This window comes from Elaeis guineensis, chromosome 5, assembly GCF_000442705.2.
Source record: "Elaeis guineensis isolate ETL-2024a chromosome 5, EG11, whole genome shotgun sequence".
NCBI lineage: Eukaryota > Viridiplantae > Streptophyta > Magnoliopsida > Arecales > Arecaceae > Elaeis > Elaeis guineensis.
The window spans coordinates 34,108,977-34,120,345 of NC_025997.2; the positions used below are offsets into that span (position 1 = coordinate 34,108,977).

An 11,369-nucleotide genomic window follows, 5' to 3' on the forward strand; every position below is an offset into this window, starting at 1 on the left:
AAGAAAAAAAAATGTTTAGAGCCTGTTTGGGTGTCTAAAATTTATAATCTTACCATAGAATTCACGATGAAATATAGGTTTTAATCATATAAAATTATATATAAAATTTTATTATGAGAAAAATTTATATAACTAATCATATTCTACGTTCGGATGGTAAACTAGGATGTTTTTTATTTTTTTATTTTTTTTGTCTCTCTAATCTTCTTTTATCAAAATAACAATTTATTATTATCCAAATATTATATTAATCATGAAAATTATAAAATAATATATATTAAAAAAAGTATATTTTATGTACCTTTAGAATTTAAAATTAAAATCTATGAAATTTATCTCTCGATGCTTACTACTCGAATCCGATGCACACACACTAGATGACCTAACCACTACCTCAACCAATAAGCCTAGTTTATGTCTATTTTTAACTGGATTGATAATATATTCATACCGTTTAAATACCCAACTGAAAACCATAATCATCGTCCCAGCTTCCCCGCTCCGAGCCGCCCACCCGATTGTGAACGGACGAAAAACCGAGGGGAAAACATCGGAGAAATTAACGAAAACAAAGGAAAGTCGGGAAAAAAAGGAATATGAAAGGTCAGAACTTTTCCTACATAGATTTTTTTTTTTTTTTTTTCCTCCTTTCGCTTCTTTTTCTTTTCATTTCATTCTCCTTTTCGGGGATCTGTGGGGAAGGAGAGCACCTGAGGGAGACCGGAGGGGTTTCTTAGGTTCCGATTAGGGCGGGGGGGAGGCCGTCGGCAGGGGGGGTGGGGGTGGGGGGAAGGGAGAGGAAGAGGCGGAAGAGGGCGAGGAAGGAGAGGGGCCGGGAGGGGAAGGAAGCGGAAGAGGGGGAGGAGGCCGTCGGCGGCGGTGGGGAGGGGGGGGGGGAAGGGAGAGGAGGAGGCGGAGGAGGGCGAGGAAGGAGAGGGGCCAGGAAGGGGAGGAGGCGGAAGAGGGGGAGGAGGCGGCGCGGGAGGGGGAGGAGCAGATGGCGCGGGCGAAGAAGGGGTTAGAACGATGGCGGTGCAAAGGTAGAACCGATAAAAAAATGTGCATCGGAGGATATTTTTTTTCCTATAGGATTAGCCACTTCCCATTGTTCTTTTATCCCATAGGTCTATTACCCAAACAGTGACTAGGAAAGGAAACGGGATTTTTGTCCATAGGATTCATTGATCCTATAGGATTTGGGCCATTCCTATCCTTTCCAAACACGCCCTTGGAGATTTCAGATGAGTGGCACGAGATTGAATTAGTTGGGGTGTTAAATTGAGAGGTGAGCAGGGTGCATATTGGATGGAAGAAGTGCTTCGTGGAGTTGGGGATGCCCATTTATATATCTGGATTTGGTGCCTTTGCGAACTGGTGTGAAATTGAGTTGAAGGACAGAGCTAACGATAGAGCTTAGATGGCTTGATATATGACATGGATGATAATGGAAAATAAACTTGAAAGAAAATTGAGTTGGTTTCGATTGTTATGATGTCATAATGCAGGAATTATGGTATTAATTTTTTAAATCATCTAACGATGACAGTTCCCTTGTTTTTTTCCTAGAGTTTGAACATAGTGGCAGACATTGATATATAAAAATTTCAGTTTTATTCTTTACATTTGAGGCCTTCGGTATGGTTTCTTTGATAGAGGAGGTTGTGAGGAAGCCCAAACTCAAGAAATAACTTTCAAACCATTGATTTGATCCAAAGGATCTTTACAAGAAAGAAGCAGAAACTGAGGAATAAAAAATTTCCGCTGATTAACTTATGATTAGAACTCCCTGACCTTGAACTTCTTAGGAATCCTTGTTGTACATAATTAGGCCTGCACATATTCTTGTTCTCATATGACAACTTAACTTTTTTGGTCTTATACCATCTACAATGAAGTCATCCGCTTTGAGCCTACAGGTGCCTCTGACCTATTTTGGTCAAACAGGTTCTGATCCTTCAGTTGCTCTTTTAGAAAAACTTCTTAGAATGTAGGATGACTCATTAGTTGCTTTGTATCTTCCTTTTAAGTTATTGCTGGGATACTCTTAATCTGTTTGCAGCTTCTTAACAGCACTATGTCTCTTTGTTTATTTTGTTTTATTATATTCCTCAGTTCATATATCTAAGAACTATGAATCATCATTTTGCTGACTTAATTCCTGTACACTCCATATGCTCCATATTTTATTTAATTGTTTCATTGAAGCATCAGGAGTTTCCATGTTTAATCTAATTTTTCACTGAAGCATTGGGATTTCCAAGGGCAGTTTTGATTTGATATTTGTAGGTTGGTTTTGTCCCTAATTGCTTATTTCTAGCAATCTCTGAACATTCCTAATACGAGCACATTTAGGAATTTAAAATGTTAAGGTTCTCACCTAGTACTCTTTACATGGTGTACAAGCCTGATAACACAGGATAAGGAAGTTTAGAAACATGGAAGTTTGATATTGGGTTTTCCCTTTTTTACTATGTCCTCTGTCTCACTCTAGTTTAAATGTTTGATGCCCATCTTCTCATCACGTCCCCTGCTTCAAGGTGTCTTTCAAGCTGGGATTATGTTTAATTCAAGCAATGACTGAATTGAAGTCCCGTTAAAATTAAGAAGACTTCTGAGGTCTAGTGATTGTTCAATTTGATAACAATATTGTCTTCAGAGTATAGGGTAATACAGTATAATATAAGCAGGTTAATAGGTTTGTTTGTTTCACATGGTTTGCTATGTGTATGTTACTTGGTTCCTAGATTGTGCAATTGTTTTCCATGTGTAGTTCTAGTACAATTGCTGGAATGTTTTATATTTCTTTTGGAGTATTCATTGTCAAATCATCTTGGGTGAATGAACTTCATTTTCCAATGCCCCTACACTATGTCGTGAATAAACTCGTAGAGTCCCAATCTATATTATGATTGCCTAATGATCTTTAGCTAATTATTGGTAATATTTACACACTGGTTTTCTCCATTGATTTACATCACTTTCTGTAGTAATATCCAGATATGAGACCCATATCATATTCAATGGGTCCCATGTATCATTTTTACTGTTTATTGCAGGCCCTTCTATGATATTCAACTTTGTTAAAAGAACCAGTGGAGCTCAGTGTGATCCAAATTCCTTTTTGTATTATCACAAATATTGAGGATTTCCCGAGCCCTTTGTCTTTCAAGTATTTAAGTTCATTTTTACCCCACAAATAATAAGAATACATTTTATGAGATGCTATTTTGAATTGTCTCATCTGTCTATAAAAGAAAAAGCAACAAAATTAATGTAAAGTTTGTACTATCTTTCCTAATAAACCAAGCCAAATAGAGGACATATTTTAATTATTGAAATTAGTCGTAAATTGTATCATGCAATTGTTATGCATCTATTTGTTATGCATCTATTCGTAAATTGTAGGTTTTGCAATTGCACTTTTGTTTCTAGCATCAGGTTCTTTATTTTTTTTTCTGTTTTTGTCTAGCATGTTACTTATAGATTTAGATTTGGGGATGATGAAAAATCTATACTGAACTTTGCTTCTCATCACGTTGAGATTATATGTGGATAATAGGGGAAATATGCATATGAGTGGGTGGTACTATCATTGATGTGGTCAGGATGCTTTAGGCATGACATAGCCTAACCTATGTAGTTCCTCTCCGTACCCATTTTATGCAATACAAATTACTGCTTGTGAATGTTCTCTAAATGATGTGCGAGCATTGGTGCAATTGCAGCTATATCTGAGGCAATTCTAGTGAAAGAATGAAGGAAAAGATAAAAAGAAATTATTGGATTGAGAGAAGGGGACAAGATGAAGATTTGTTCAAGACTGGTGATGCTTAAGCTCCAGTCTGCACTGCAAGTGCACAAGTTGATAGGTTCCAACCGGAAATAAAATTTTAAATTCTGAATTTAGAGGACTGCCGGAGGAGCTGAAACTTGGTCTGATACATGTTTCTGAGGAAGGATCGTCAATGGTTCGAGTGAATGAAGCCCAAGGGTTAATCCAAGGTTAGTTGAACCGGTACTATGACTCATACCAGTCGGCTATCAATTCAATACCGTATTAACTCACGGTACGGTGTGGCATGCCGGTTTCGAACTGGCATGCCATTTTCTTTAAAGATTTAATGAGAAGTAATCAATTTTTTTTGTTTTTGAATAATTTTAAGTCTAATTTGATGCTTCTTATTGTCTATTGGTGTTTTTATCATTCAGTATACCTTAAATGATGCTTCTTGATGTTTTGGAGTGATTTTTCTGTGTTGTCATGATATTGCTATGAAACAATGCTACCTTAACATGGGAAAAATCTGACAAATCTATGTCATTAGGTTTGCTACCCCCACCCTTTTGCGTGAGCATCAGAACAAAACCAAAATGTAAAGGAAAAAGCCTTCTCAGGCCTTTGTATTATTAGAAAGAGGGGGGGAGGTGGTGTTGAATCAGTTCATATTGGTGCGAATTGACTGGTTGTGGTTGGAACCGTCTGGTTTGGAGCAGTTCTCCTCATTTACTGAAAAAAAGGGCTGAAGCATCTCGGTACTATACCGGTTCGGTTTGGTATGTGCTGAACTGAGCGGTTCAGCATGCCATGGGTTAATCAATAATGAGCAATGGCCTTCTTGTTTATTCTTTTTGTTGGCGAAACCACTCTGCATTTATGTCAGGCTCTATTATTCATACAGTCTCATATAATATTTTGCTTTTAAAGTGCTTCTAAAAGGTGCGGGCAGCATCCAACCAAGTATCATTATTATTTTTTTCTTGTGGTGAATGGTAGGTCACTTTTAACTTAGTTTTTTTTAAAGAAAAAAAAAACTGAAAATCATAACTTTTTATTTCTTATGATCAGCAGGATAGAGTAACAGAGTGCTACTTATGGCATTAAAGTGACACTTGGTGGAGCTTTTCTGCTGAGATAGTATTGTGAAGGACTGGAGAAACATGTCAGGACAGTCAATATCATTACTTGCCCATTTGAAAGCAAATCATTTTTGGGGATTGATCTTTATTGTATTTGGGTTCATTTCCTTTGTGGGGTTTTCCTATGCTGCGATACTGTCCAAGCTTCTTCCACAATCTGAAAATATATTTTTATCTGCCATTCAGGATGACAGGTATGAAATTGTAGAACATGTGCATATACTATCTTATCATCTTAGATTGGTCCTGAAATTGGCATTATCTCAACAGTCATTTGAATTCCATTGTTTTGGATTTGAATAATTCATTGTTGAATATTGAAATGTGAGTATCATTTGTTCTGCTTGTATACTGTGAAAAGTGTACGAATGCCTCATTGTTAAGGTCTATTTGAAATAGTTTGGTATGATCTTCGGGCTTGACTTAAAAAAATGATTAATTGTCTAGCATCAGATATATTTTAAGAATTGGGTTGGCAACTAATGACTTCATTGATAAGATATGTTCAAACATGTGATATCTCCTAACACAAATATAGGGAAGAAAATACTGCAAAATTATGTGGATGGAAAGTTTGCCAATTCCTGCAGAAATACGTGGAGATGTAATGATAATGTACACCATGGTTTAGAACAACTGCTGCGGCCACGTGTTGTGGACCTAATGTTGGACAACAAACCTTATTGTGTACACCATGGTTTTAAGCAACTGCTTGCCACATGTTAGGGACCTAATGTTCGACATCAAATCTTATTGACCCTTATTTGGACTGCAAAGGTCACAATTATCAAAATATGGGCCTGCTGTCTTTCTGGCATGGCATATGGTTTTTCTCATATTTTTAAGGCAGATTTTAAATCATAACAATCCTCACATATTCAATAGTTGGTTTGGCTGCCACTATTTATTAAGGCAGATTTTAGTGATTTCAAGTGAGAAATCTAAAGAGAAAAAGGGCAATAGAATCTGAAGATCCTGTTACTTTGATCTTCTGACATGCAGAAATTAGTGATTTGGCTGAAAATGCTGCTGATTTTTTTTCTTATTTTTTATGCTGTGAGGTTAGTAAAATGACTCAGTCTCTTGATTCAATAGAATGAGTCTCTCTTTAGTATGTAAAGGGACAGCCTTTTTTTTTTTTTTTGCAGAGTCTAGACAAAATGCTCTGAGTTCATTCCTCCTTCCTCTTCTTCCATTTATTTCTCTAAATTTATATATTTTTTCTCTATCTTCTCTATTCCTTCCTTTTCTTTTGTCCTTTTTTTTTTTTGAATGAAGCTTCCTTTTCTTTTGTCATTTTCCTTTTTCTTTCCTTTACGATGTTCAACCTCCCCATCCTGCACCTGCCCATCCTTTTTCTTTTTTCTCATCATCGGATCTCAAGTGTCATCCACCCAGTTTGGTTGGGGGCTTGTTTCATAGATCGTGGTTGGATTGCTCATCTTATGAGCGATACTTATTTAGCAAATGATTAGAAGAAACAGTTACGGAGAAAGATTTTGATGCTCTGGAATTATGAATGATAAGGAGAAATAATTACTGAGAATCAACTTTAGTGACATGGGATGAAGTCTCAGAAGTTGTAGAAAGGTGAGTCAGTGTGACATTGTACATTATGCTTATCTTTTCACAATAATGGTACATTTCTTATTTTCTTTTGTTAATTTGCAATTCACTCACCCTGTTATGTGCAACTGAATGCTGCAGTTCCATTATTGGCTAATACTTTGTTAATACACTTCCTTATGGCTAATACTTTGTGAATACGCTTCCTTTTTAACAGATACTACTGCCTACTGGTCCCCTTGACACTACCTATACTTGTCGTGGCAGTGTACTTTCATTGGCTCAGCATGAAGCTCTTCAAGCATGCATAAATTTAGTTCCATCAGGTCTGATGGTTCTCAATAAATCTTGTTAGTTCTAAACAGTATTGAATTATATGCTTTGCTGACCTGCTGCCTTGTTAAACATGCTTCTTGTGTCTCTTATACTGGTCCTTGGCTTTGTGAAGCTTTCTAAGTGTTAAAAGTGGCTACAAAGTGGGCTATTCTTGCAATTAAAACAAAACTAAATTCAACATAAAAAAGAGTCACTGTGTATAATTGTAACTCTTTTTTGGAATTCTATAACCTCTTCAATTCATTCTTGCAAGGGGTGTACCCACACATCTAAGTGGTCCATAGCATGGTTGCAATGAGTCCTTACTTGATTCAAGGGGATTATTATGGTAGTCACATGTTTATTTACATTAGCATAGCAAATTGATCAAAGTTACCTGAATGCTAGTTTTAGATTTTCGACTGAATTCTTTTGCCACGTATACTCTCCTAAAGTAGTATGGATTTTCGCAACTTCACGATTTGTAACTTCACTGCCAGTCCCTGTGATCAAAGACAATTTTCTTCCAATCCACAAAAATCAAGGAGCTTAACAAGGGACTTTTGGGTGCGGTTAGCAGGAACTCAGCCATATCTAGTGGGCCAGGAATTTCTGCTAGATCCTGACATGGAGGAACTAAAAAGCGCCACTGCAGTAGCCATTCCCAACTAAAATCCCAAAGATCTGCACAATGAAGATTTGTAAATTGGATTTTTCAAATTTGCATCTGTAAATTTTTAGCATTTTTGCCTAGCAAAATCAGCACATTTTGCCAGGTAGATCTTATGTCACATTTTGCAAAACCCTAATGAGATTCAACCCAGATGAGCACACTGATCTGTTGTATATGCCTCCAGCTTTGCGTGACTTCATTGTGTTTTTGGTTGGGATGACTAACCAGAACCTGTGGCCAGGCAAGCAACTCAAACTGGAAGGAGCAAGAAGCCCAGTGGAAAGAAATTCATGTCTCACCTGCGGTAAATTTCTGTTAGTCTTATCTTCTGCATGCTCGGAATTCAGCAGTCTCCAAGAATTTATTTCATTAGCTGACCACTCAATGGGTACCATTTGATTATTGTTCAAGTTTAGATCTGGTGCCTGCTTACATGGATGCATGACAGTTATGCAAGGTTTCGTCACATGGACCCCGGTGTTGGAATCTGAAACTACCAGATTATGGCTGCAATTATAATATTTACTCATCACTTCTTTGATAAATGGCCACCAAAAGGAAGTTGGTGGTTATATGGTTGGTAGATTTAGACCTAGTTTGATAATGCTGTGGATGGTAAAGCTTTTATCTTCAGAGCTTTGAGTAGTAGAGATTTTAATAAAAAAATTATTTGCTATTTGGTGACTATATCTCCACAATGTTGTGGAGTTTTAATATTTGTTTGGTACCAAAACAGCATCTTAAGCAGGCTGATTAGTTTGACAAGAGCAAGATCTACCAACAAACAAGTGAACTAGATCAAGGACCCTAGAACAAAGTGAGGAACAACTTTTCAGGCAGAAATTCTAATTTTATGAAACCTCATGGTAAAGTATGCTATCTTTCTTAATTTTAGAAGTTTTGTTGATCTATAAGCTCTGAGGTAGGTTAAGGTAGGTATTGTGTGGGTAGTTGGGTTTCTTGACCAGTTGAGTTATTGTGTATGCGCACAAGCCATGGAGTGCTTGTCTGATGCAAAGAAAATGTTTTCTATTGCGAGACGGGATGAAGGATTAGTGCAATTCTAGGAGTTGGTGCGATACACTGCAAGTGGTTGAACATTGAGTTGTGAGGTACGGCAGGTAGTGAGTTGCCAAGCATTTTCCACCAAGCAGTCCATGCCTTCATTTTATATTGCAGGGAGAGGCTGTTATTACAGGAAGAATGTGCTGTTATTCCAGATAAACCTGCTTTTGCAAAGAATAACCGTGAAAATGAAAGGTAGCTATGATTTATTCCTGGCTTAAAGCCCTTGTTTATTCTTACCTCCAACCCTCAGCGTATATTTCTTCAAGGAAATTGTAGCCAACAAAAATGAGAATTTAAAAGGAACAAATATTCATATTTCACTTCTTTTTCTTCAATGAAATGCATTCCTAGAATATGTAAAAGCCATTTAATTGCCAACGAGCAAGAAATCATCTTGGATATTCGAAGCTATCACTCAACATCATCGAACCTGCACAATGATAGTGATGCATTTGGTCCGTTTGGTTGAGGGATAAGTTAGAAGGAGGGATAAGGTAGAAGGAAAGCTTTGTAGGTTGATTTGTCCCTCCCCATTCAACCAAACACTCGTTTAAATTGGGTTAATCCTCCCTTTATCCCTCTCCAGCTTATTTTATTTCTTCTCTCCCTTTTTCCCCCCCTTTTTCGATACAAGGGGCCAATCTCCTCCGGCTATTTGGTATTCACCCCACCCATCAAGGTTGGAGTATGGGGACCTAGATAGACTACAAAGCTCACGGAACTAAGGCTTTATTACTTGGGAGTCTTATTACCCAGACGGCAAAAGGTGATATTATCCAAGCAAGCGCATGATATTTATTTCAAACATTTCCTAATGTTGAACTAAATACAACTAAAGAAGGCAAATGTCCATAGTCCTCGGAGCATCTAATAAGAGCCTCTATTAGCAAATTGGCGTAGACCTAGCTTGCAACTTTGCTATTTTTTTTTACCAATAAATTTTAGATAAACCATCAGTATTTGTACTCCGGACCCCTACGAAGAACTAGTCTTAAAAGTTGGAAGATGGGTGCGAACGACTCAACCAAGGATCTACTGGCCAAACTAAAGATCCTTTATTTTATATTTTTATTTCTTTTAGCTTTTCTCAATATATGAGGCTCCTCCCGTCTAATGATTAGGTTTTGCTATTTCATATCATTAATAGTACAATCAAATCAAACTAAGTCAAATAATTAGAAGCTTGAGCTCGCTCAATTCAAAATGCTCGAGCTTGAAAGTTGATTCAAGATTGATCGAGCATTAATGTGCTAAGTTCGAACTCTGCTCGATAAAAAAAAGATAATACTCGAGGTTGACTTGATTCGACGTGAATATCAACTGAGCCATATTCAAGTTTGAGTTCAAACTTGAATTTGAAGATTTTTAGCTTACTGATTATATATATATATATATATATATATATATATATATATATATATATATATATATATATATATATATATATATATATATATATATATATATATAGGTAGACTAGAATCCTAATCTACCTCTATTTGAGGTAGACTAGGATCCAGTTGACCGGATCTCAGCTCCCATACGATCGGATTTCTCTCCGTTGGATTGATGTGCATCTTCAAGTCAAATATTTGGACAAACGGAGAATTTTTCTCATCCTATTAGCTAATATGGCAGCTTAAAAAAAATAAGTTGAAAGAATTAAATGAGATCGGATCGTCGTTTCCTCTACGGCGTCTCTTCTCTGCTCAAGCTATGATGCTGTTTTAATGGAGATGGGACTGGAAAGGAGAGAGAGAGCGGATCTTCTTATTTGAAATGAAACTCTTCCCTCTTTCTCATCGACAAAATCTCCTTCTTTCTCCTTCTGTTTTTCTTTGTTTCTCTTCAAAAGAAACTTCTTCTCCACTTCTCTCCAACGCAAATAGGCCAGTCTATCTCTCTTTTCATCACAAATATGTGATCAGCTCTCTCTCTGGTGCAACTACGTCACCGGTTCTCTCCATCGCAAAAACATCGCCGGCGATCCCTCTTCAGTACAAATACATCGTTGGCGATCCCTCTTCAGTACAAATACATCGCCAGCTCTTTTCCTCCATCGCAAACAAGTCGGTGGCTCTCTCTTAGTACAAACATATTGCGGACTCTCTTTCAGGTGCAAAAGCATATTTACTTCTCTCCCTTTCTCTCTACGCAACCATCTCATTGGAATCGTTTAAAATATAATAATTGAGTGCAAGGTATATACTATTGTTACTTCATTAAAGGCTAAATATTTTAGCTAAATATTTCAGTGAATGTATGATATACGAGATTGTAAAAAAATTATGATATAGAAAATATAAAAACTGTTCAATCACTATCCTTTGATAAAGTCAGTTAAATGTTATCAGTTAACTTACTGATTAAATTTTTTTTTAATATTCAATGATTGTGATAACATCAATTTGAAAATTGATATTTAACAGTCTCAATTTGATAGTTTTAGTTTGATATGCATCAGTAAAATTGAGCTATGCATTCGAATGAATGCCACTTATACTAACTATATTTCATTATCAGTAAATTGAATTATATATACATGGATGTAGATGTAAAAAGTGTGTACAATGACAAGATCTTTAGCACACCAACTACTTTTGTAAGAGAAAAAAGCAATATGAATGATCACATTTTACTCGATGACACTCCAGAGTCATTCAATAATCATAGAGAGATGGCTTCAGAGAGAAAGAGAGAAGATTGTATTGAGCAAAGTCCAAAAAATACTGAAGGTTTAGTATTACATGAAGGCATGGTCTTCAAAACTCAAAAAGAAGCAATGGAAGCCTACAACCAATATGCATATGAGAAAGATTTTGGTATTCGG

The 11,369-nt window shown here is 36.6% G+C and overlaps 1 long non-coding RNA gene across 4 annotated transcripts; it reads left to right on the forward strand.

Annotated features, from left to right (window-relative positions):
* Positions 1-371: 371 nt before the first annotated feature.
* On the forward strand, positions 372-8,136 carry LOC105045327 (uncharacterized). 4 transcript variants are annotated; one of them, XR_012141508.1, is made up of 7 exons: positions 381-603; positions 3,726-4,002; positions 4,326-4,770; positions 4,847-5,111; positions 6,751-6,809; positions 7,713-7,775; positions 7,888-8,136. It is a non-coding gene; the product is annotated as an uncharacterized lncRNA (long non-coding RNA). The 4 variants fall into 4 exon arrangements; XR_832041.4 differs by lacking the exons at positions 6,751-6,809; positions 7,713-7,775; positions 7,888-8,136 and having other exon boundaries at positions 385-603; positions 4,850-4,989; XR_012141510.1 differs by lacking the exons at positions 3,726-4,002; positions 4,326-4,770; positions 7,713-7,775; positions 7,888-8,136 and having other exon boundaries at positions 372-603; positions 6,751-7,646.
* Positions 8,137-11,369: the final 3,233 nt, after the last annotated feature.